At 32.3% G+C, this 25,161-nt stretch overlaps 1 long non-coding RNA gene across 1 annotated transcript; it reads right to left on the bottom strand.

Annotated features, from left to right (window-relative positions):
- Positions 1-10,005: 10,005 nt before the first annotated feature.
- LOC139511494 (uncharacterized) lies at positions 10,006-15,067 on the bottom strand. The gene is made up of 3 exons (XR_011662035.1): positions 14,340-15,067; positions 11,480-11,567; positions 10,006-10,785 (listed from the first exon to the last, which is right to left on the bottom strand). It is a non-coding gene; the product is annotated as an uncharacterized lncRNA (long non-coding RNA).
- Positions 15,068-25,161: the final 10,094 nt, after the last annotated feature.

Raw genomic sequence — 25,161 nt, 5'->3', positions numbered from 1 at the left:
GTGAGGGTAGGATCACTCTAACATGTTTAGCCCCGCCATATTCTGTATGTATGTGCCTGTCCAAAGTCAGGAGCATGTACTTCAGTCGTAATCGTTTGTAACATAATGGGTTTCCGTTCATTTTTTGTACATACATTAGGGCGTTGCTAATTGTTGAATGCCGTACTGTGACATATAGTTGTTAAATTCTGTGTCATTAGGTCTCTTGTGTCTACTACAATCGAACCACTAAATGACTACTTTTCCAAGATATTGTCACTGCTCTATTCGTTCCTATATTTATCCGAACTTTCCCATTCTACATACTAGTTTCCTTGAGAAAACATGCCGCCAAAGATATCAACGGAACGAGGACGTGCAATAATCGTGGCTAGAACGTAGTATCATTATAGTGCGTTCATATTGAGGATGACAAGTTCATACAATAGGCGTATACTCATCTTTTTCGTCGTAGTATTATTAATAAATATTTTTTATATCCTGGTATCTATGATGAGTTTTATTGTAACAATATTTTAGGAAAAGCGTAATAAAAACAGAGTGAAATTGGAATTATTGCAGCAAAGTCACAGTAAGGTCGCAGCAATATATTTTCAATGGCTTCTTCGATTTCAATACGTTTCCAATACGATGCTTCGACGACCTTCCCCCAATCTTAATACGTTCTGCCTACGACTTTCCTACGCGTCTGCTAAGACACGATAAGTTTTGGCAACGACTGCACTACAATGGTTTCAGATTGTTCAAAGTTGGTCGTGGATCTCCACGGTACGTAATGGAGACTTGACACGTCCTTACAACGACATTACAACGATCACTACAATCTTACTACGAATTTCAAATGTAAGCATAATTTCTGAGGGTGAAGCGGGATCGTGGTCATAGTGTGATTTGGGTATTTATGACCTTCTTTTAGCGTAATTTACTTCATAACACAGACCCTTTAAATTTTCTTATATCCTGTTTTCGTTGAAAAAAAATATTAGCAAATTTCTTTAATCGATAAAGAAGATACATATAAGGCAGCAATCAAACCCGGATAGAATCGAAGAACGCAACTGGGTTCATTGGCGAGTTCAGAAACTTTCGATTTTCATGTGTAAAACATCAAGAAAACTCAAACATGTCGTAATATCAAAAATAATAAAGTTTGAAATGATAAAGATCCGGCAAAAATTCTGTTAGCTTAAACTCTAAGAAAACGAAAGCATTTCGTGGTTGACATTGATAGTTTGTGAGTTTGATCGGAAATCATATAGTAAGTTGATTTCTCTTGTTTTTATGTTGTTGACGTCACCACAATCCCGGTAGTTTTCCCGAAATTAAATTCACAAATTGAGACGTATCACCGAATTGTCAAATACATGCGTACACAACATATGTCTCATGTGGAAAACGATTTGAGTACCCTTACGGAGCACATGAGATCACACCCACTTCTGTCCAAACTACCTTTACGTCATAAAAAGTCAACGCCGTAAAAGCTTCAATAATGGAACAAAAAGTAATCAGTGTTATGTATTTCGCAAAAAAGATTAACTCCTAGAAGATTATATGTTTTTCATCAAGGAATTAATGATGGCAAGTATACATTCTTGTATTCTTCCGTTATTGTTTTAAATTGCATTATCATTAAAGAAAACATTACATTTTTAAATTAAATATTTGCGATAGTTTAAACATTGTTTAATAATCTAATTTCCCTTATCATTTTTATTAAATAATACCACTGAATATTTTTTTATGTTGTGTTTAACACCCTGACAGCGGTTACAAACCTGCTGGACAATTTCAACTTTATTTTTAATAAAAATGAAACAATCTGATTATGTAGTCGCCCATTTTTGTTGTTTATACAACATTTTCATTTATTCATGACACGTCACTCGATGTGTTTGAGCATAACAGCTCTTCACCACTTTGTGAAATTAATACCAATAAACGTTTGACCCGCTTTCTTAAATTCATTGACAACTGTATTTTGAACGTCATATATCGTTACACTCTACATGGATTCAAAATGAATCAATTAAATGTACTATAATTATCAGTAGAAAATCAAAAGAAACTACTTTTTCCATTCCTTTTCAAAACAAATTGTGCATTTTTCAAAACATTAAGTCAATCATTTTATTTTTATTTTTAAATGCTTTCTCTTCCATAAAAGGAATATAAATCGGTGCATAAGAAAGAAAATTTCAGCATGATATATTAAGTACCGATGTTCCAAAAACTAATCATCTGTGAAAGATATTCTGAAGTCGTAAATTTTATGAGATCCATTGATTTCATTTAAATATGAAAACAGAGGACTGTATACAAATGTAAGATTATACTGTACTTGCTTGAAAATATTGAGTATAAAGGAAAAGTTCTAATTTACAATAGCAGTCAGTAAAAGCGTGCCTCTCCTTGTCAATTGAAATTGATACAGTTTTGCTACGTGCGTGAAGCATCGGTCACACTTGAACGGATAGCTCGAACGGCTGCCTAACGGATAACTTTTTTTCAATCTGTTCATGTCCGTTCTTATTCGTTAGACGTCCGTTCATATCCGTTCATGTCCGTTTAGTGTACGTTTTATCCGTCGACATCCTTTTGTACGGTGGAAAATTTTGAGCATGTTCAAAACTTTGAACGGACGTTCAACGGATGAAGTGTCCGTTGAACGTCCTGTAGGCGTGCGTTTTGTACGGTACTCGTCCGGTTCGTTTCCGTTTTGTATCCGTTACTTGTCCGTTATACATCAGTTGGAGGTCTGGTAGACAAATTAACCAACAGACTTCTACCGGACGTTTAACGGATAAAAAGGATGTTGAAAGAATGTGAAACGGACTTCTCCCGGACGTATAACGGATGATGAACGGATCTGAAACGGAAACATGTCAATTGAAAATTTCGCATCAAGAATGCCAATTGTTGGTATGTCAGATTTCTTGAGTTTCATGCATTCTTATTATTCATGTAAAGGCACGTCTTCACTATCAAGCAGCACTTATTCAGGCCTGACACTGCCCTTTGGTGGCATTTTGAAGAACAAACTAAAACCAGTTACACAGAAATATTTTGAATTTTTTTTGTGATTTACATGCATAATTATTGTCGCCTTTAATTTTTCCGTATATCTTGTCCATCCGTTTTATCCGTTACGCTTTCGTTAGGTGTCTGTTATATGCGGTACTCGTCCGTTGGCTGTACGTTAGGCATCCGTTCTGTCCGGTATGTTTCCGTTTCTCGTACGTTGCTGATCCGATGTGTGCCTTTATGCATTCGTTACGCGTCTGTTTTATTTGGTCAGTAAATCGACGGACTCCCAACGGATAACAATTTTGTCAACGGACAACTTTTATTTTCATTCGTTTAGCGTCCGTTCGTGCTATCCGGTAAGGTGTGACTTAGGCTAAAATATGCTTTTGTAAAATAGGCAATGCATTTCACACACTAGTTTTAAATGTTAATGTATACAAAAACTCACTACATAAATGTCTTTTGTGAACAAAAAATGTGATAAAAAAAACCCGTTACGGTTTTTTGTCCGATATTTTTAGATGCAAAAAGGGGCCGATAATTTCATCTGTATTTGCTTTTAACTTACAAGCTTAATATCTGAAATTTTGCATCGCTATTAATATTTAATAAGTTTGAATTCAAACGACATTAACCTTCTTTATTATGGTGAATTGGTAATAACTATCTACTTTCGAACTTATACTTTGACTAAAGATAGTCTGTACTGTAATTTACAACGCACACAAATATGTTGCACTTGCATTATATCTGTGCCTGTCCCAAATCAGGAGATTGTTCTTACAACGCACAAAAATATGTTGGACTTGTATTAAATCTGTGCCTGTCCCAAATCAGGAGATTGTAATTTAGTGGTTGTCGTTCATTGCTGTGTATTATTAGTTACTCGTGTGTTGTCTAATGCATCATTCAGGCTTTACGTTTCGTTATGTCTAGGCCTTTTTTGGCTTGTTTATTTTTGGTATGAGTTTTGCTTATTGATGAAGGTCGTACGACGATCAATAGTTGATGTACCATCGACATTTTTAATCGGATATTTATAAGTTGAATGCAATAAATATTTACGGAGTTTTATATTATTGGACTAGGGGTGGAGTGATTTTTTATTTTTTAGTATTGGGACTCGAGAATCATTGATAAATTGTTTTCGGAATTTAGTATAAAATGCTTTTTTCCATCTTCGGGATTTCGGTGTTCTGCTTTTTGGGGGGAATTGACACCCCTTATACCCCTTTCTCACTGTCTTCAGCTGGCAATGTTGAGAAAAAAAGGAAACTCATCCTGTATGAGAATTTGAATTTGTTAAAAAATTGCGATTCTTAAAAAATTAAAAAATCCCAAAACCTGCAGATATTCTGTTATTTCAGTGAACTGAATACCAATCAAGGGCGTTTGTACGACTCCCAAAATTAATCTACAATTCATGTTCGTTACTCAAACTTTTAATACTGAAACAATTAGAGATATCAATATATATAAGTGCCTATAAATAGCAGCACATGACATACAAATCTATGGGAGTGTGGATTAATCAGTACAGAGATTAATTCAATTACACAAATACAATTATAGATTGCCTAACAATGTAATTCTAACACACTATTTAGTATGTAAATATAAGAATGTTTAAAATATTTACAAAATGATGAAAATAAACGCAATATTTCGCTAGACCAACTAGCTTTATCAAGCGTGCATCTATCCAGGTGAAATCGGATGTAGATGATAAGTAACTTTTGCAGCTCAATGTATTTGTTGCACTTAACTGCCTTTAAAATAAGAAAATTTTGCAGCTCAATGTCTATGAGCACTTGAATTTAGCTGCTTTGAAACTAAGAAAATTTTGCAGCTCAATGTATATGTTGCACTTGGATTAAGCTACCTTAAAAATACATAATTGGTAGTTGAAGTTAACAACGTCCATTGGCCAATATTACGGGATAAAAAGGACGATGCTTTGTTTTAAATTATTCTTTATCTTTTCTGTATCTTTTTTCGTCTTTTTCGTTTAGACCATCAGGTTCTAAAGTGTGGATCGAGTTGGTGGATCCAAAAGTTTTCTCTTCTCCTTCTCGCCGTGGTGTCCCACTCGGTGTTGACTTCTATAATTTGGAAAGTAACATTATCAAAAGGATGTTTCGTTGAACGAAGATGTCTTGTGAGAGGACAGTTTTTGTTGGTTTTGTACGATGAACGATGGTTATTGAGCCGAATATTAAATTTGTCCATTGTTTCTCCCACATACTGAATGCCACAAGTGTCACATGTTAATATATAAATTGAGTTATCCGTTTTACAGTTGGAATTAGAGTAGATGGTATAATTTTGTTTAGTAACGGAGCTGATGAAAGAACTGCTTGTATTGGCAGCTTTACAACACAAACAATTCCTTCGACCACATTGTTTGTAGCAACCGGGCGATGGATTAGGCTGCTTTGCTAATACAGATGTCATTAATTTGTCACGGATGTTTTTAGGTCTTCTGAAGGCCATGACTGGTGGTGATGAAAATACTTTTTTTTAGATTTAAATCATTTTCTATAATTTTCCAATGCTTCTGAACAATGGATGACACATTTTTAAAATCAGGATGGTAAGTGAGTACAAGGGGTGTTCTGTTAGCTGCTTTATTCTTATCTTTGTACTCAAGAAGTTCTTGGCGACTAGTTTTGTTTGCTCTTTCGAAAGCGCTATCAATGATGTTGTTATTGTATCCTCGAACAACCAGATGTTTACGAAGTTGTCCAAGTCTAGCATTTTTCGTATTTTCAGTAGAGCATATTCTCTTGATTCGCAATGCCTGGCTGAATGGGATACCACGGGAGCAGTGTTTAGGATGGCAACTTTTAGGAGAAAAGAATTGATGTTTGTCCGTTTGTTTGGTATGGAGGTCCATTATAATGGTTCCGTTCTTGATGTAACTCGTAGTATCGAGGAAGTTTATTTTCTCCATAGATGATTCATATAAAATTTTATACATATGTATATATTCAGGAAACTGCCGGGGTATATACGACGTTTTTATCCCCAATTGGAACCTCAAAAACGTCATCATAACACCGGTTACTATACGACGTAGTCAAAAGCTATCAGACTGTCAGAGGGTCACAGAGGGAAAATAATGACGTGACTCAGTCAATAATACATTTTTGATACAAAATCACTCAGTTTACACTTACAATACCCAATTTAATGTTGAAAGTGTTATTATAAATTATTACATACACGATAAAATTATGTTCACAGCAAATTAGAAAACCCTTCACGTATGCCGATCATATCAGGTTTGGTTTTTAAATTTATATATGTGTTGACAACAAATACCTGCACTGGAAAATAACATCAAGTCAGGGGTTATCCGTAATATATGTGTAATTCACGTCTCAGAAAGGGTATATACTGTGACATGCCCGGCTTAGGGCTTATATCGCCTTCGCCTTCGGCTCAGGGGATATAAACTCTAAGCCGGAAATGTCACATTATATACCCTGTCTGAGACCTGAATAACATATAATGTTTATAAATACATACCCGTCCTTGAACATTTGTTTACAAGATACACAAACTAATGACGATTTAAAAACTGTATATTATACTATTTGTAATATTGGTAAAAACATCCTGTTTTGTATGATTAGTTTTAAGTCCGTATAAACATTTACGCCGGGGTATTTAGTATAAAAAATAATTGGTAGCAGAAATTTTATGTACGAAATTGAGATTACAATAAAACAATATGACAATGTTATCCAAGACAAGCAGGTAAAAATAAAATAATAAATCACACGTTTAAACATTAGGTAAAGAATCTTGATGTCTAGATATTAAGCGCTACAAAGTAGTATCGTTATCATTTCATTTTTTGTTGTGGGGGAGAGAATTGCAAGACCCCGTTTTATATTCACTATGGTACGTTATGTTAAAGGAGAGAAGTCTAGTTTTGAAAGACGATACATGCCTTTTTTAATATTGATAAAAATTGAACAAGATGCTTTTTTTAAGAACAGGACAGTTATCATATACCAAAAAGCTATATACATGTTATAAGCTATATTGGCAAAACACAAAACACATTTACTTGTTTATAATTTATTCTGTTTGATACTTCTAACACTACTTTTGAATTTTGAGTTCATAACCAAATCTACAATCTGTATCAATGCTTTGTTTTTTTTAATTAGATCACCCTTCAATCATCTGAAAATTGCACAGAACAAAAATTTGTTCAATGAAAACAAGATTTTTAAAACAAATTAATTTCTCTTTTGTAGTTGTGTGACGCATGCGTGAAGTTCCGTTACAAATACTACATGCACTTTCAAAACGAAAGACTATTTATGTGATTGAGTTCTAAACCGACAAGCCGATCCGTTGTTTTAGTGCTGAAGTTCACTTTTTCCCTATGGGTGTTAAACATTTTAAACTTTGAAACCAGCAAAAAAACATGGGCATATGCAGTAGAAGCATGTTAAAACAACTTTTAGTCCTTCAGCTTAAATGAGATAATAACATGAATAATATACTGAAAATTAAGAAATTATTGTTATGTTTCTATTATTGCGAAAAATGTGACAGAGTTATAATCGCAATAATTTAATCACGCAAATTTGAAATTTTGTATATGAATTAAACATAATTTATCTCAATATTGCAGTAAATTCAGTAATACATCGTATTTTTGTACGTATTTACAAATTACAAAGAATAAGATTCGTTCTAAAAAAGAACTTTTATTTGGTCATCAAAAGTATGATAAAATCACTCTTCCACTTTTAATCTAGATCATGTGTATTTAATTAGAAACCGGAAATGTTTTAAACTTATCAGAATGACAAACCAGATACAGTTAATATAACACCTTGAAGCAACTTAAAGAATCATGGAGATAACAAATCTTCATTGCAGATATTGCCAGATGGCAACATGTACCTTAATTTTATATGAATGTATTGAACTATGTGAAAGCAAAAAGGGGACAGATGGAAGAACCTAAATCCTTTTACAATATTAGAAAACAAATTGTCTAGGGAAATAAATACACTAAATCAAATCTGATCACAAAATTCTATGTTCTAAAAATATACATTTATAGGTAAATAAATGATATATTTAATGAAAATTGGGGAATGTTTCATTATGTGTAATTGAACAAAATTTAAAACATTAAAATACAACCAACAGGACGTCCTAAAAATACAACCCTAAAGGATTAAGTACAATGTATTAGATCAAAGGATTCTTTTAGAAGTAGAGTCAATGTAAAAATATAATGTTTGTCAATAAATAACAGTGATGTTAACCTTTTTTTTTTTGTCAGAATGGTTATTATATAATAAATTAAATAAAAACAAATATGGATGAAGGTTTCCATTACATACTGAATTTTATCTAAAACCATTGTACAGTCCTTTTTATAGTTTTTTTGTTTTTATCAATTGGATAATAATTATTGAAGATGTATTAATCGAAACACCTACAAGGAATACTACCTACAAACAATGCAAGGTATTGTTAAAATTGCAGGTATTATATAATGATTAAGGCAATACATGTTTTACCGAAGAAAATTATAATTATTATATTAAATCATTTAAAACAATTGTATTACACTCATGCGTTATCATTATCATAGCAATGCTATAACAGATTACATTAATACGTCACATAGGGCTTGTAATAATTTAACAAGCAATCGATGATTTTCGTTACTGGTAGACAAACTCCCGCGTCTACTTATAGCCATGACAGCTATACTGGATGGCAGATGGGATCATCGAACACATAGTCTAGATATCCAAATGATAACTGTGATCAAATTTAGTTCCACGTGGAGACGTTTTAGAAGTTTTTGTTTATAAATTAAACGAACAACGATAAAGACAACCACGGCCCTCTGAAAAAGCTGAACTCAAATGGAGAGGAAAACCTGTACTATAATATAAAATGTATTTTAGATTTAAATAATGAGTCAAATACTTTACCATTTTCTACTCTTAGACACAATTATTACGAAACTAAGCTGGACCCAATTGAATGAAAATTCTGTTATGAACACGCTCAGATGAAAATAATTAGAAAGGCAAACATGAACAAAGTTGAATATCATTGAGGACCTAAAATCCCTCCCCCCCCCAAAGTGCCAAAATACGACTAAGGTAACCCATACCTGGGAAAGGAAAATCCTTAATATTTCGAATAATTCATACTTTTGCAAACAGTAAATTTATGAAAATGACCATTTAATTAATAATCATGTCAACACTTAAGTGCTAAATACTGGGCTAGTGATACAACAGTCTCCGGGACAAGTTTGCAATTCCGCTGAGTGCAAAAGTTGTCACCTTAATTTTTGGAGTTAAGTCAAAACAAAGTTGATAACTTGGTTGGTATTGGTTCCCTGATATTTGTCCTAAAATTTTTTCGATCTAGCACCACTGTTGAAAAAGTTATGCCCCTTTTTTCAACAATTTCCTCAGAGGAAAAGTACTTTTCCTCAAGGGAAATCAAATTTCCCTGAAGGAAAAAGATTTTTCCTCAAGGGAAATTGTTTTTTCCTCAAGGGAAAAAGATTTCCCTTAGGGAATTTGCTGCATAATTATTTCCTTTGAGGAAATTCTATTTCCTTAGAGGAAATTCTTTTTCCTTAGAGGAAATTCTTTTTCCTTTGAGGAAATTTGCAGCTTCAAATTTTCCTTGGAGGAAATACTTTTTCCTGTGAGGAAATTTGTAGCTTCAAATTTTTCTTGGAGGAAATACTTTTTCCTGTGAGGAAATTTTTGACAAACACTTTTCCTTGGAGGAAAATTCAAGACAACAAATTTCCTCTAGGGAAATCATTGTTCTTCAAATTTCCTCTAAGGAAATTTCTGAAGATCAAATTTCCCTTAAGGAAATGTTTTCCCTTATTTTTACTTGTTGAACATTTCTTCACTACACCATGTATACAAACAGTATGAATATAATAATAACAAGACTGTATAATTGATGCAAATGATATTTAAAACTTTAATAAATGTTTGACTCAACATTTTAATGACATTGAAAATAATACAGTCTGACTGTTTAGATCTAGGTATTGTTTATACTTTTTTTATAAATTTAACTTTGATTTATAATTTTTTTTGGAGCAAATGCTTCTATTTTCTTTGTAATTGTTTCAATGCGATACATTAATAAGCAACCAATTTGAATGTCATACCATTTGTGGTGTTCTAAAGAATATGTTTATATATTTGCAGATTAAATAATAAAATAAACACTTTTCGTGTTATTTTAAATTAGAATTTCTTCTGTTTCAGCTTGTGTACAGTTATTCAATCCACTACGTAAGAATTCAGTGAATACATTATTCCATTCACTAAACAATTCCCTTCAATTCTAAGAGAAATCATTTTTGCAAATTGTTCTTCAATGATCTTCTTCTGTATATTTGATATGAGGGAGCGATGTAAATGAGTGGATAAAACTGGTGTTCCTTTTTTCAACAACAAAATAGTATTTGTTCAGCATTCTCCTTTCTTTTGATTAAGATATGTTGTTGCTTTTATGCAATAGTGTTTTTGTGTATCTATGATAGAACTCCATTTTGTTTATGGTCATTATCATGTGATAATGTTGAAATTTCCTATTTCTTTTTTGCAGGAAAGCACACATTCCATTTCAAATTAATCCAATTATGCACTATGTAAATAAATTTCAACTATAAGTTTCCTCTTCAGTAATGACCTATTGATCATGAAAACCAAGATGTCTGATCACCTATAAATACACAAAATAAACAAATAAAATGTTATAAATGGAGAGAGAAACAGCAATAAATGTTTTTCATGTGTATCTTTCCTTATTAAAATACATTAAGTAAACTTGAACTCGAGAAAAATAAATAACTGCGATGTAGACTAGAAAGTATAAAATGCCAAATAAAGTATTCACGAAAAATTAGTTGATTTACAGAAGTCAAGTCCCTGTTTGCAGGAAATTTACATCATTGGTTGTCTGGTGGAGAGTTGTCTTATTGGCAATCATACCACATCTTATTTTTATATAACCTTGCCATATTCCTATTGTGCCTGTCCAAAGTTCAGAGCCTGTAGCTTTTGTCAGTTTAGTCTGACACTAAAATTTAGTGGTTGTTGTTGTTGTTGTTTCATACCGGTCATATTTATTTTTTGTAATTTATTTTGTTATAAACTAGGCAATTACCATGATTAGTTTTACAGTTTGGATGTTTCAATGTTTCATCTTTAGGTCTTTTATAGCTGCCTACTTTGACTATAGTATAGGGTATGGATTTTCTCATTATTGAAGGTCGTAACAGGCCTACAATTGCTTTCTCAAAGCCATGATAGTTTTCATATTTAATATACCACATCTTTTAATTTTTATAGTAATCATGATACTAGTAATCATCTTTCAAGTTCAATAACTTTTTTAAAATTAAAAGGTGCCTTACCATTTAGGTTTAGTTGGCTTCTGCAAATTTTACATTGCCTATCATTTCTGCTGTATATAATTTCTCTGTATCTTCTATAGTTCTTGTCCTATACATAAAAGAATAAAAGTTGAATGACATCTTGCATCAATATTTTTTTCTGTTTAATGTACATTATGTATATTAATGTGTGTTTAATAAAAATCTAAACCATGAGTGCTTGATAAGCTTCTTGCCCTTATAGCTGGTCTTTAAGCTTTAAATGAATTTTAATGATCGACTAAAAAACTATGAGCACTGTGCAAATAAGACCCCTGCCCTCCAAAAAAAACAAAACATGCACAAACAGTGGTATTTATTGACATAAAACATGTATATAATTTGGCTCCATTTATAGATACATATCTCAAGTGACTATAAGTTTAAGGCTGTGATTTTTTTAACAAATCCATAAATTTCTAAAACCTTTCAAAGTTTTTGAAAATGGACAATTTTAAAATAACTTTGCAACAACTAAAGTTCCTTAACTCTGCATCTTATAAAAAAATATACATGATAAATAGGGAATGATACTCCAGCTTGCATATTATTCAAAGTTTTAAAGGAACATAACTGAAGAACGGTAAAAGTTTTACTACCAAAATTTGAAATTGATCTGATTAAAATTGTGATAAAAAGTATTTTTTTAAAGTTTAATAAAATTTGGTTGAGGGAAACTTAAGTTAGAAGGCCGAAACATTTTTTTTCCATTTTTAAAGAACATAACTATAGAATTTAGTAAAAGAGACACTACCAAAATTCAAACTTAATCTGTATTTTGTGATGATAAGCATTGTGTATTGATTTCATAACATTTGGTTGAGACAAACTAAATTTTAGAGAACAGGAAACCAAAAATTCAGCATATTTTCCCCATTTCTAAAGGGGCATAACTCTGATACTCTAGTACAGTAACACTGACATCACCAAAATTCAAACTTGATATGAGAATTGTGATAACAAGCTTTTGTAAAATTTTAATTGAATTTGGTTGAGGCAAACTAAAGTACTGTAAGAGAACAAAAAACAACTTTGGGACAGACGGACAAACGACCAAAATTCAAACATGATATGAGAATTGTGATATCAAGCTTTTGTAAAAGTTTAATTGAATTTGGTTGAGGCAAACTAAAGTACTGTAAGTGTTAAACATTATGCCCCCTCCACTTTGGGTCATAACAATAAAAAGTGAGTTTGTCAAGATATAAAAACAATTCACCAAAGTTTCATAAAAATTTGTGAAAGCATTCTTGAGACTATCCTAATACCAAGTCATGATAGTACAATGACATAAATCAGATTTTTTTTTAAATTAAAAGGAAAATTATCATGTTTATGTTATACAAAAAAATTCACCAAGTTTCATGAAAATTGCTCAAAGCATTATTAATAGTATACGTACTGGAAAAATCCCCGCTTTTATGAATAAAATCCCTAACTTTAAATTAAAAATTTAAAATCCCTAAAAATTAAAAAGGAGCTTAATTATCATGATTATATCAATAGATAATTCACCAAAGTATTATGAAAATTTTATGATTAATGTATTCTAATTCCAAGACTATCTAAGACATGGTTTGTTTGAATTAAAAAAGTTGGAATAAAGTACCTGCTACAATTCAGGAGAATTAGACCAAATCAGGCTATCTTCTAGATTATCAGACAATTGACTGTACATAGAAAAGGAATTTTCTTTTTTCTTTTTTCTTATTTAGCTATTTGTTATCTCTGTCCTTAATATATACTGAACTAAGCCATTTTTTCACATATTTTTTTTGTTTTTTCTCTCTTGTGACTTGTTATTTAACATAACAAAAAAAAAACAAAGGCAATGAAAGAGAAACTGACAATGCCAAGGCAAAACATAAGATGCAGAAAAGAAAAACAAAACAAAACACTAAGCAACACCAACATCACCAAAAAACTAGTGTTGAATTCATGTGCTCAGTCAGTCAGTGAGAGTTCGCAGATCCTGACCTACTATATCTATGCTTAAAAACCTAAAAATCATATAGTTCTAAACTTATTTTGTAAATTTATACTTGATTAAAATGTTGTCATAAATAGCATAGACACCTCTAAGTTTTGAGAACCACATGTGTTAATTGTGCGAGTATAATCATTGATAATCATGCACAAGATTGACTTTTAAAAGCCTATATATTGAAATTTTCTGAAAATATTGCATGCATTTATTAATATGACCAATTTCAAGAAATGCACAAAGATGTGAGATGATTTATATAATTGTAATTTCAGGAATTTACAGTAAAGGCTTTTATCCTCACTGCATTTTGCACTTTTCCTAATTCAGGAGCCAGAAGTTATGGCCTTTGTGACCTTTGTATGATTTTTATTTTAGTTTCTTTTTTTTATATTGAAGAGTTTAGTATGACGTCCATTATCACTCAACTAGTATACATTTTTGTTTAATGGCAAGCTAAAGCATGCCTCACAGGCACGGATCCAGGGGGGGGGGGGGGGGCTGAAGGTTGGACATGTTGGAACCCCCTTTCTTTATTGGACGATCAATGCATTTGAATGGGGACATGTAGTTGGACACACCCCCCCCCCAAAAAAAAAAATTGTCCTGGGTTAGGAACCCCTCCTTTATATGACTAGATCCACCCCAGTCTCAGGTTGCGGGATTTTCTCGTTGCAATGAAGACCCATCGGTGACCTATGGCTGTTATCTGCTCTTTGGTCATGTTGTTATCTCTTTGATACATTCCCCATTTCCATTTCCATTTTCTTTTCGGTTCTATTATAAATATTAGAAACGAGTTTGGCGCCTTTACAAAAATATATTTGTCTGTGCTGATAGGGGAGTATGTGTGCATACCAATATTTAAATTTTCTAGGCCTTCTTTTTGAATATTTTGTGCATTTCTTGGTAAAATACTGTCAGACCTCGAGTGCTGTTGTTTTACAAAAACTGTCAAGTAATGTAGGGGAAAGAAACTAACTAAAAAGACCAAAATAAGCCACAACTAATGGGGGTCTCATTGGGGGTTCTGTTCACGGATCCCGCTTAGTTACTACTTATTTTTTTAGATTCTCGCATGATGCCATCCCGCGTACACTATGTAAGTGAACAATTCTGCTATTTTTGTAATTTCCCATGTCCCGCTAAACTTCATTTCGCGTTTTCACGGCACAATAATTTGAGGGAGGATAGGACCTTTATCGGGACTGCGGGATCGGGTGTTTTTAAGCTCTGGATTTCGGGATTGACCCTTTCGGGATACGATAATTCTTTTTTTCGAATTTCGGGACCTCTGGATGTCGTGTTTTTTAAGCCCGGGATTTCGGGATTTCGTGTTTTTAAGCTCGGGATTTCGGGATCAGTACCCCTCCTACCCTCCCTCATAATTTGACTTTCATGTGTCACGTTTACAAAAAATACGCCTCGACAATCCCGAGTCCCGCTCAGACCCCCCTTATAGGTACATAATGAATAGTTTACTATGTAGTCAGTAGTCGGGTCAAATACACATGTATACACTTTTAGACGACCTTAGATTCATTTCACAGCGAAAATACTCATTTATATTGAACATTTTAGATCACTTTACATTTAGATTTTATAACTTGATATGAGAATTGTGATAACAAGCTTTTGTAAAATTTTAATTGAATTTGGTTGAGGCAAACTAAAGTACTGTAAGAGAACAAAAAACAACTTTGGGACAGACGGACAAACGACCAAAATTCAAACATGATATGAGAATTGTGATATCAAGCTTTTGTAAAAGTTTAATTGAATTTGGTTGAGGCAAACTAAAGTACTGTAAGTGTTAAACATTATGCCCCCTCCACTTTGGGTCATAACAATAAAAAGTGAGTTTGTCAAGATATAAAAACAATTCACCAAAGTTTCATAAAAATTTGTGAAAGCATTCTTGAGACTATCCTAATACCAAGTCATGATAGTACAATGACATAAATCAGATTTTTTTTTAAATTAAAAGGAAAATTATCATGTTTATGTTATACAAAAAAATTCACCAAGTTTCATGAAAATTGCTCAAAGCATTATTAATAGTATACGTACTGGAAAAATCCCCGCTTTTATGAATAAAATCCCTAACTTTAAATTAAAAATTTAAAATCCCTAAAAATTAAAAAGGAGCTTAATTATCATGATTATATCAATAGATAATTCACCAAAGTATTATGAAAATTTTATGATTAATGTATTCTAATTCCAAGACTATCTAAGACATGGTTTGTTTGAATTAAAAAAGTTGGAATAAAGTACCTGCTACAATTCAGGAGAATTAGACCAAATCAGGCTATCTTCTAGATTATCAGACAATTGACTGTACATAGAAAAGGAATTTTCTTTTTTCTTTTTTCTTATTTAGCTATTTGTTATCTCTGTCCTTAATATATACTGAACTAAGCCATTTTTTCACATATTTTTTTTGTTTTTTCTCTCTTGTGACTTGTTATTTAACATAACAAAAAAAAAACAAAGGCAATGAAAGAGAAACTGACAATGCCAAGGCAAAACATAAGATGCAGAAAAGAAAAACAAAACAAAACACTAAGCAACACCAACATCACCAAAAAACTAGTGTTGAATTCATGTGCTCAGTCAGTCAGTGAGAGTTCGCAGATCCTGACCTACTATATCTATGCTTAAAAACCTAAAAATCATATAGTTCTAAACTTATTTTGTAAATTTATACTTGATTAAAATGTTGTCATAAATAGCATAGACACCTCTAAGTTTTGAGAACCACATGTGTTAATTGTGCGAGTATAATCATTGATAATCATGCACAAGATTGACTTTTAAAAGCCTATATATTGAAATTTTCTGAAAATATTGCATGCATTTATTAATATGACCAATTTCAAGAAATGCACAAAGATGTGAGATGATTTATATAATTGTAATTTCAGGAATTTACAGTAAAGGCTTTTATCCTCACTGCATTTTGCACTTTTCCTAATTCAGGAGCCAGAAGTTATGGCCTTTGTGACCTTTGTATGATTTTTATTTTAGTTTCTTTTTTTTATATTGAAGAGTTTAGTATGACGTCCATTATCACTCAACTAGTATACATTTTTGTTTAATGGCAAGCTAAAGCATGCCTCACAGGCACGGATCCAGGGGGGGGGGGGGGGGGGGGGGCTGAAGGTTGGACATGTTGGAACCCCCTTTCTTTATTGGACGATCAATGCATTTGAATGGGGACATGTAGTTGGACACACCCCCCCCCCAAAAAAAAAAATTGTCCTGGGTTAGGAACCCCTCCTTTATATGACTAGATCCACCCCAGTCTCAGGTTGCGGGATTTTCTCGTTGCAATGAAGACCCATCGGTGACCTATGGCTGTTATCTGCTCTTTGGTCATGTTGTTATCTCTTTGATACATTCCCCATTTCCATTTCCATTTTCTTTTCGGTTCTATTATAAATATTAGAAACGAGTTTGGCGCCTTTACAAAAATATATTTGTCTGTGCTGATAGGGGAGTATGTGTGCATACCAATATTTAAATTTTCTAGGCCTTCTTTTTGAATATTTTGTGCATTTCTTGGTAAAATACTGTCAGACCTCGAGTGCTGTTGTTTTACAAAAACTGTCAAGTAATGTAGGGGAAAGAAACTAACTAAAAAGACCAAAATAAGCCACAACTAATGGGGGTCTCATTGGGGGTTCTGTTCACGGATCCCGCTTAGTTACTACTTATTTTTTTAGATTCTCGCATGATGCCATCCCGCGTACACTATGTAAGTGAACAATTCTGCTATTTTTGTAATTTCCCATGTCCCGCTAAACTTCATTTCGCGTTTTCACGGCACAATAATTTGAGGGAGGATAGGACCTTTATCGGGACTGCGGGATCGGGTGTTTTTAAGCTCTGGATTTCGGGATTGACCCTTTCGGGATACGATAATTCTTTTTTTCGAATTTCGGGACCTCTGGATGTCGTGTTTTTTAAGCCCGGGATTTCGGGATTTCGTGTTTTTAAGCTCGGGATTTCGGGATCAGTACCCCTCCTACCCTCCCTCATAATTTGACTTTCATGTGTCACGTTTACAAAAAATACGCCTCGACAATCCCGAGTCCCGCTCAGACCCCCCTTATAGGTACATAATGAATAGTTTACTATGTAGTCAGTAGTCGGGTCAAATACACATGTATACACTTTTAGACGACCTTAGATTCATTTCACAGCGAAAATACTCATTTATATTGAACATTTTAGATCACTTTACATTTAGATTTTATAACTTTTAAAATAAAGACCATATAGATTTAAGATCATTTAATCGAAAGATTATAATTTGTCAATGCGCAACTGTAACCAGGTACTGAATTTTTTTTTGCATGCGTTAAGTTAAAAGTGCCGGGAATAGAAAAGCAAGTTAAACTTCTCATCTGGACTTTTTAATAAGTCTGTATACCGGACCTCTTCTCTATTTTGGGATTGAAAAAAAATCTAAAGTTAAAAATGCGGTTTTGAGCCTATTTCTTCTTTTTAATTTGGTAACACGTTAAGCCATTAGTGACACTAATATGGTATATTACCAATAATAAGGCCATATATTTCGGTGTGTAGAAATACCGCAAAAGACTTCTTAGTGCACTAAGAAGAAAGTTTTTGCATTAAGGACACTAAAACGATGTTTTAAGACCACAGCGAACATGAATATAAGAGGATATGATTAAATACCTCAAATCTATAAAGTTAGGTATCAATAGATTTTGTAATTTTGAAGTTAAATGACTTTTTAATCAACGCCTGCCACTCGCCACGTGACCAACGGTTTATTGCAGATTCCCGAATCATCATGTTCAATCAACCTAATCCAATAAACAATTGTCTTTTGATCGTTACTTATTGATTAATCAATGGTTGTTAACCTAACGGTTTAGCGTGGTATAAATTCAAGTTTATGAAAGAAAAATAAAAAATAAATTTTGTGTTTTAAAACTTTGCCTTTGTTATATATATTTAGTTTTTAAGGAAATTGCTATGCAAGCTTTTTTTTTATTTAAAGAACCCTATTTTGAGATAAAAATTGAGAAACAAATGCTTTTGATATTTCATTTCCTTACTAACAACACAAGAGTTTACATACTATCATTATTCCTTGAAAGACATTTGAGAGTATGTGGTGTCCATGGGGTTCTTCAAAATCCGATTACAGAAGTAACATATAGAAAAACTCCAAGAGGTAAAATTATATTACGTTTTAAAAAGAGAATTATAGAATAAATCATAACTGTCTTCTATGAACGATAACTTTAAACTGGTGTCAATGCTTTTTTTTTAACAATTCATCTTTATTTCAACAATTGAAGATGAATACCATTTTATTTTATAATGTAATAAGCACTATGGGCAGGCGCGGATCCAGAGCTTGAAGTGGGGGTTTGGGGGAGGGGTTATGTGAGAAATGTTTAAAACACTAGAGAAGTTTTCATGTTATACCAAACCATATGTTTTTCAATAAATGGCACACTTTTTGTTCATCCGGCATATGGTTACTCTAAATGAAATTTTAAGTATTAATTTTATAAGGTTAATTATTTGATTACAGATCGTATCTACCCGTTTTGCAATTGTTGTATCACTCTAAGGGAGGCTAATAAAGATATATATAATAAAATATAGAGATAGCAGCCTTGGATTGTCTTAATTAAATCCTTTGGTCCTCTAATTATCAAGTTACCCTCTGGCCAATGTTATTATGACTTGTGTATATTTAAAGAAGTGTAGCGACAACGTGTCACCCTATTCAGTGCTAGATATTCAAATTATAGTAAAGATAACATTAAAACAAGAAATGGTTAATACAAAAAATATTTAAAGATTTTCAACCGGGGGTGGGGGCTCGCTTTAACCCCCTAAATCCGCTAATGATGTGGGAAAACTAAATTATTTAGTTAACTTAATCATATGACTCTTAAGCCCGTTCTGTCATTATTAAGAAACGCTAAAGAACGGAAATGTATGATTTTAAGATTTGGAAATAAATGAAATTGGTGTCACAAATGGTATGTCTGCTTGTATTTAAAATATTTTATAAATAGATATAATGCTCATATACATAATTATTAACGGTTGTTTTACTTCGCTTATTTATAGCATTTAACAAATAACTTAGTATTCTTATTTTCGGCATCAAATAAAAATAATGGAATAAATATATAGGAAGTTCCAATCAATAGACAACGTACAGAACAGAGCAATTCGATATTACTTAGGCGTTCACAGATTTGCACCAATTCTAGCACTGTATGGGGATACTGGATGGATACCAAGTCAGTTTCGGCATTGGGTGAACATTATTCGATACTGGAATAGGCTTTTATCGTTTGAAGACGACCGATTAACGAAAGTGGTGTTCAATATGGATTATGATCGTTGCACAAACAATTGGTGTAGTGACACTAAAGATATTTTCACTAAACTTAATATGTTACATTATTACGAAAGTAGAACAATGGTGGATTTAAAATCTTTTGAACAAATTGTACGAACTTATTACAGTGATATATGGAGAGTCCTTGATAAATAAACCAAAGCTACGATCTTACTTAAACTTTAAAACAAACTTCGAACTAGAGCACTATGTAAAACTAAATTTTACGAAACACGAGCGATCTGTGCTAGCCCAGTTTAGATGCGGATTATTACCGATCAGAATTGAGACTGGTAGATATATTGGGGAACCAGTAGAAAACAGACTATGCCGATTTTGTAATTCTCAAAATGTTGAAAGTGAGCTACATTTTCTTATAAACTGCACATTTTATAATGATATCAGACAAACTGTTTTTAGCGAGATATTAATGGTGCCTGACTTTACGCAACTAGATGAGCAGGGAAAATTAACATTTCTAATGGTGAACCATCCAAGGAAAATAGCTAAATACTTAGCAGCGTCACTTTTCCGTAGAAAACAAACAGTTTACTCTAGTTAACATTCTTAAACTTTTTCACAAACATTAGTTGAATAATATATGAACTTTTACAATCGTTAATTCTTTATCTATAATTATCTGTATTTAAATTTAAATTGGCAATTGACACGTGATATTAGAACATTTATATTGAACTAACAGTAAAAGGTGACTTATTGGTCCATTGGGCCGGGTATTATATATGTAATTATATTTTGTACAAATTTATGCTGATTTACACATGTCACTATATTAAACAATTTACTTACTTACTTACTTACTTTATATTTTAAAAGACAAGGAAAGTGAATTAAAAAATATATACAACAAAAATAAGCGAAAGGAGATGTGGTACGGCTGTCAATGAAACACCTATCCACAAAAGTTAAAAATGAAGAAGATGTCAGAAATAAATTGGTCATAATTTATTTACAGTCTAAAACATCGAAGGGACTAAACATCAACCTATACATATTTATACTTGTAATGCATTTGTATATAAACATCGAATCAGAAATATGTTCCTTTCCTAAACATGTTTAAAAACATTGCTGTGATAGTTATCAAAAGTACCAGGATTATAATTTAGTACGCCAGACGCGCGTTTCGTCTACACAAGACTCATCAGTAACGCTCAAATCGAAATATTGATAAATGGCATTGTTCTTAACATTAGAAAAATGAATGAAGTATTGGCAACTGGACGTTAAGCAACCAAATATCAATCCTCACTTTTCCGTGAAGTGTTCACAATTATTTGTCTTTTTAAAATTAAAAGGATGAAAAATCCCAAACTGAAAAGAGTTGAAAATACGCTATTAATTTAGAAGTAAAAAATATAGCAGACAGAATAGATACGGCAAAAACAAACAAATGAAAAAAAAATAGAGAACAATTTGAAATACCATATACATGTTTAATCAGTATACTAGTAGATCACGGGCCAAGGTTGAGCGAACATGAATTGCTATAGATTATACTAAAGGTGACAATCAACTTTTTGAGGCACGTGTCGAGAAAACATTAGAAAAAATATAATTTAAAATTATGAAAGGAGTAGGTCCTTAGTGCACATTTTTGTTCTTAGTGCACTAAGGAGGTCCTTTGCGGTGTTTCTACGGACCCCATATATTTGAAGCTGTTCAAAATTCTGTACATTATAGGTACGTGTATCAGATCGGACAATAATTTTCATATATATAAAAAGAATTACTGTATAGGTTATCTTGTATGAAATATGTCCACTGGACCGACCGTGTAAGTGCTATATATATTATATCATGTATATAGCCAGTCAAAAAGATGTGGTATGATTGCCAATGAGACAACTATCCACAAAAGACCAAAATGACACAAACATTAACAACTATAGGTCACACAAGGTCGTTAAAAACTTCCATTTGTTGTTGTCCACTGAAAATAAGCTCATAAAAACACGAATCCCCGTTTACTCAATTCCACCTTTATTTGTTAATATTTCTTTATCTTTTTCTTTTGATTTTATCATATCTTTTTTGTGAAATATTTTGTGTGGTTGAACATGAAATTGCCTCCGATGCTACAAAGAAAATTTGTTTAATGTCATCTGTTGCAATATATGCTAAGTACTACACGTGGACAGGATGTTCCCCAGAAAATAAGTTATACACACCCCGATATAACCCCGAGGGTACACGCTACTGTCATATGGAAAATTACTGGGTCACCTGTAAGATGGTAATCAGCCATGCAACTAATTAGGTTACTGACCATGTCACTTCAATTTAAAAAGTTTATCGTTAGATATCAAAATGATAAATTCATTTTAATTAAAAATTTAAGAACTAAAGGATTTATCATTAAAATGAAGTGAAATAATTCAACCAAATCGTATAAAGATTATATACATATTTTTTTTTATCTATGCCGGAAAGAATTGAAAAACTGTATTTATAATTTTTGATTTGTTTTATAGAAATCTGTGTAGGTCTCATGAAATGGAACTCACGCAACGCATGCCTAATTAAGATTTATAAATTTATTGAAAAATATAACAAAAATTTAGTTTTGATATTAAATTAAAGTTACCTTTCCGCGCTGTAATTTATTTGATATGACATGAATCAAGCAATTTTTGTTGAGGGATTTATGGGTTTGTCCATACAACGTATAAAAAAAGAAGTGTATGTTATTAGTATTTCACATGCCTTGTTTTCGCCTTGAAGCTCATTATTCAGAGTGTTTCAGACAAGATGATGAAAATAACGTGCAAGATACTTTTTTCGATCATCGTGAAGAGACAATTTTAATTCCCATTCCTCAATGCACTCTACCCCTGTTGAATTGTATATTTATAATTCCTCGTGCTTTTAATTAGCCCCCCCCCCCCCCTTTCGTGGTTACCGTTATGCCAACAAATACCCGGGGCTTGATTTACATGTAAAATCATGGGCGGATCCAGCCATGATAAAGGGGGTTCCAACTACATGTCTCCATTAAATAAGGGGTGTCGTTGCCGCTGGTTTTCTACGGTTACCCCACCCTTTTCATATAATTTAGATTTCAAAAGTGTATATACCTTATTCATATATTGTGTAGGTTAAAATGTTATCTTTTCCCATATTGTTTGCGTTTTGATTGGTGTGTAATGCAACAGTGCAATACCTAAGTGTCAAAAGAGAGTTTTTCCCGACCTATTCACATATTTTTAAGGTTTCTATATACAAGGTGATAGGACGTTCGGTTCCGTTGGAATAGGTTACCTTTTCACGCTATGCCTTAAAACTTTTCCTGATGCACAGGTAACCTATTCCAACGGAACGTCCTATCACCTTGTATATAGGAACTTGAAAGGATTCCCGAAATTATCATTTATGCAATGATTGCTCACAAAATGCTAGGGGAGGCCAACCCCGGATTCCATCCCCTTCGACCCGCCACAGAATACAGATATAATTGATAATTGTTATTTAAAAGTCATATACTATAGCCACTATAGTACTAGAACCGAACACCTGTTTTCGGATATATATATATATGTTACAGTAAATAGGTGAAATTAGGAATTACACGTAATTACTAAACATTTCAGTAAATACCTGTAATTACTAGCCAATTTAGTAAATACATGTATTTACTAGTTGTTTCAGTGATTACTGGTAATTACTGATTTTTTTGGTCATTTTTACAGCTATTTACTAACTTGATGTTTTTGTTTTAAAATTAAAAACATAATTCAAGATACCAAATAAGAAAGTAAAGGGTAGGGATTTTAAGGGAGCTTACTTAAGGATGTAGGAATATAAGGCACATCAAAAGTGCATACTCTTTAGTGTTTGTGAATTGAATCTGGAAAATGGTTGTTTTTTTTAGGTCTTGTAACTCCTTCACTATATGCATTTATATATGCAAGACAATGATATCAATCCAAAATTGATTTTCATAATTTTGTTAAACTAAAATCTCAATCATGCACTGTGGTTTAAAACTTTAAAATAACTTTCTCCAAATATCCTGGATTTCTACCAAACTTGGACAGAAGCTAAATGTTTATGATCATAAGATAATATCCGAAAGTAAAGTTTGTAAAAAAAAATCCTTTTTTTTCCTATATTACTTATAAACATCATAAATGGCCTAGTTTTTTTCCCAGTTAACATTACATACATTCTTCAGTTAAAGATTTTAAAACATTAGATTTTATAAACCATCCTGGATTTTTTCCCAATTTTGACAGAAGCTTCTTATAGTACTTAAGTCAAAAGATAGTATCTAGAGGAAAATTTTAATATTTTTTCCTCATTTTTGTTGAGCCTGCGATTAACAGCAAAAGTAGGCGAGACTATTTGTTCTGCAAAACTCTTACAATTGTAATAGCTTAATACATCGATAACCAATCTCCAGCTAGGGGTTGAATTGAAGGTCACACGAATACGTATTCAATGAGGTCCAAATATTCACTAGCAAGTGCACAACTCATCAACCTTGTTTCGCAGCTAATTTAACAAAATAGAACCAGATTGGCTGCTAACAGTGAATTATAATTTCACTATATCATTTTTATTAATGATTTAACAATAAAAAAATATAATTTTTTTTTTTATATCTGGAAGCTAATGCACATAACAGTTCATTACAGTTCTTAACCTACATAACGTTATCTTATCTTTATAAGTTAATAAGTCTAAATATTCTTCAAACTCAAAGTTTAAAAACAAAAAGTTAAAACATAATGCTTTGGGAGAATTTTCCATTTCTGATTTCCATGTCTGCTGAAATTGGTCAAAAATTCTCTGTTTAATGCTCATCTTTAACCATTTTGGATTACAACTAAAGTTACTCTGATTTAACCAAATATTTGAAAGTCCATATTTATTCAAGATATTTTTAATACAAATCAACTATTCAATATTTTAAACGTACTAACTGATCTTCTAGTTAGTATTACCATGTAACTTTTGATCATCTGACCATAATACAACATTGTTTTAGCAGTCAGTAAATAGGTGTAATAATTCATTTTAAAATTAGTAATTACTGGTAATAACTGGGCCGTTTAAGGAATTACTTGTATTAGCTAGGTGCATCGGGAATTACCTGTAATTCCTAAATTTTAGTAATTACATGTAATTCCTAATTTCACCTATTTACTGTAACATATATATACATACACCACATCTTCCTATGTCTATATAGCTGATTTACCGTAAATAACTGCGAGAAAATGAATAATACACAAGTTGATAATTGTCTCTTCT

This window comes from Mytilus edulis, chromosome 2 (genome assembly GCF_963676685.1).
Source record: "Mytilus edulis chromosome 2, xbMytEdul2.2, whole genome shotgun sequence".
In the NCBI taxonomy this organism is placed as follows: Eukaryota; Metazoa; Mollusca; class Bivalvia; order Mytilida; family Mytilidae; genus Mytilus; species Mytilus edulis.
Note: the sequence above shows the minus strand (reverse complement) of the source record. Positions and strands in the feature narration are given on the sequence as shown.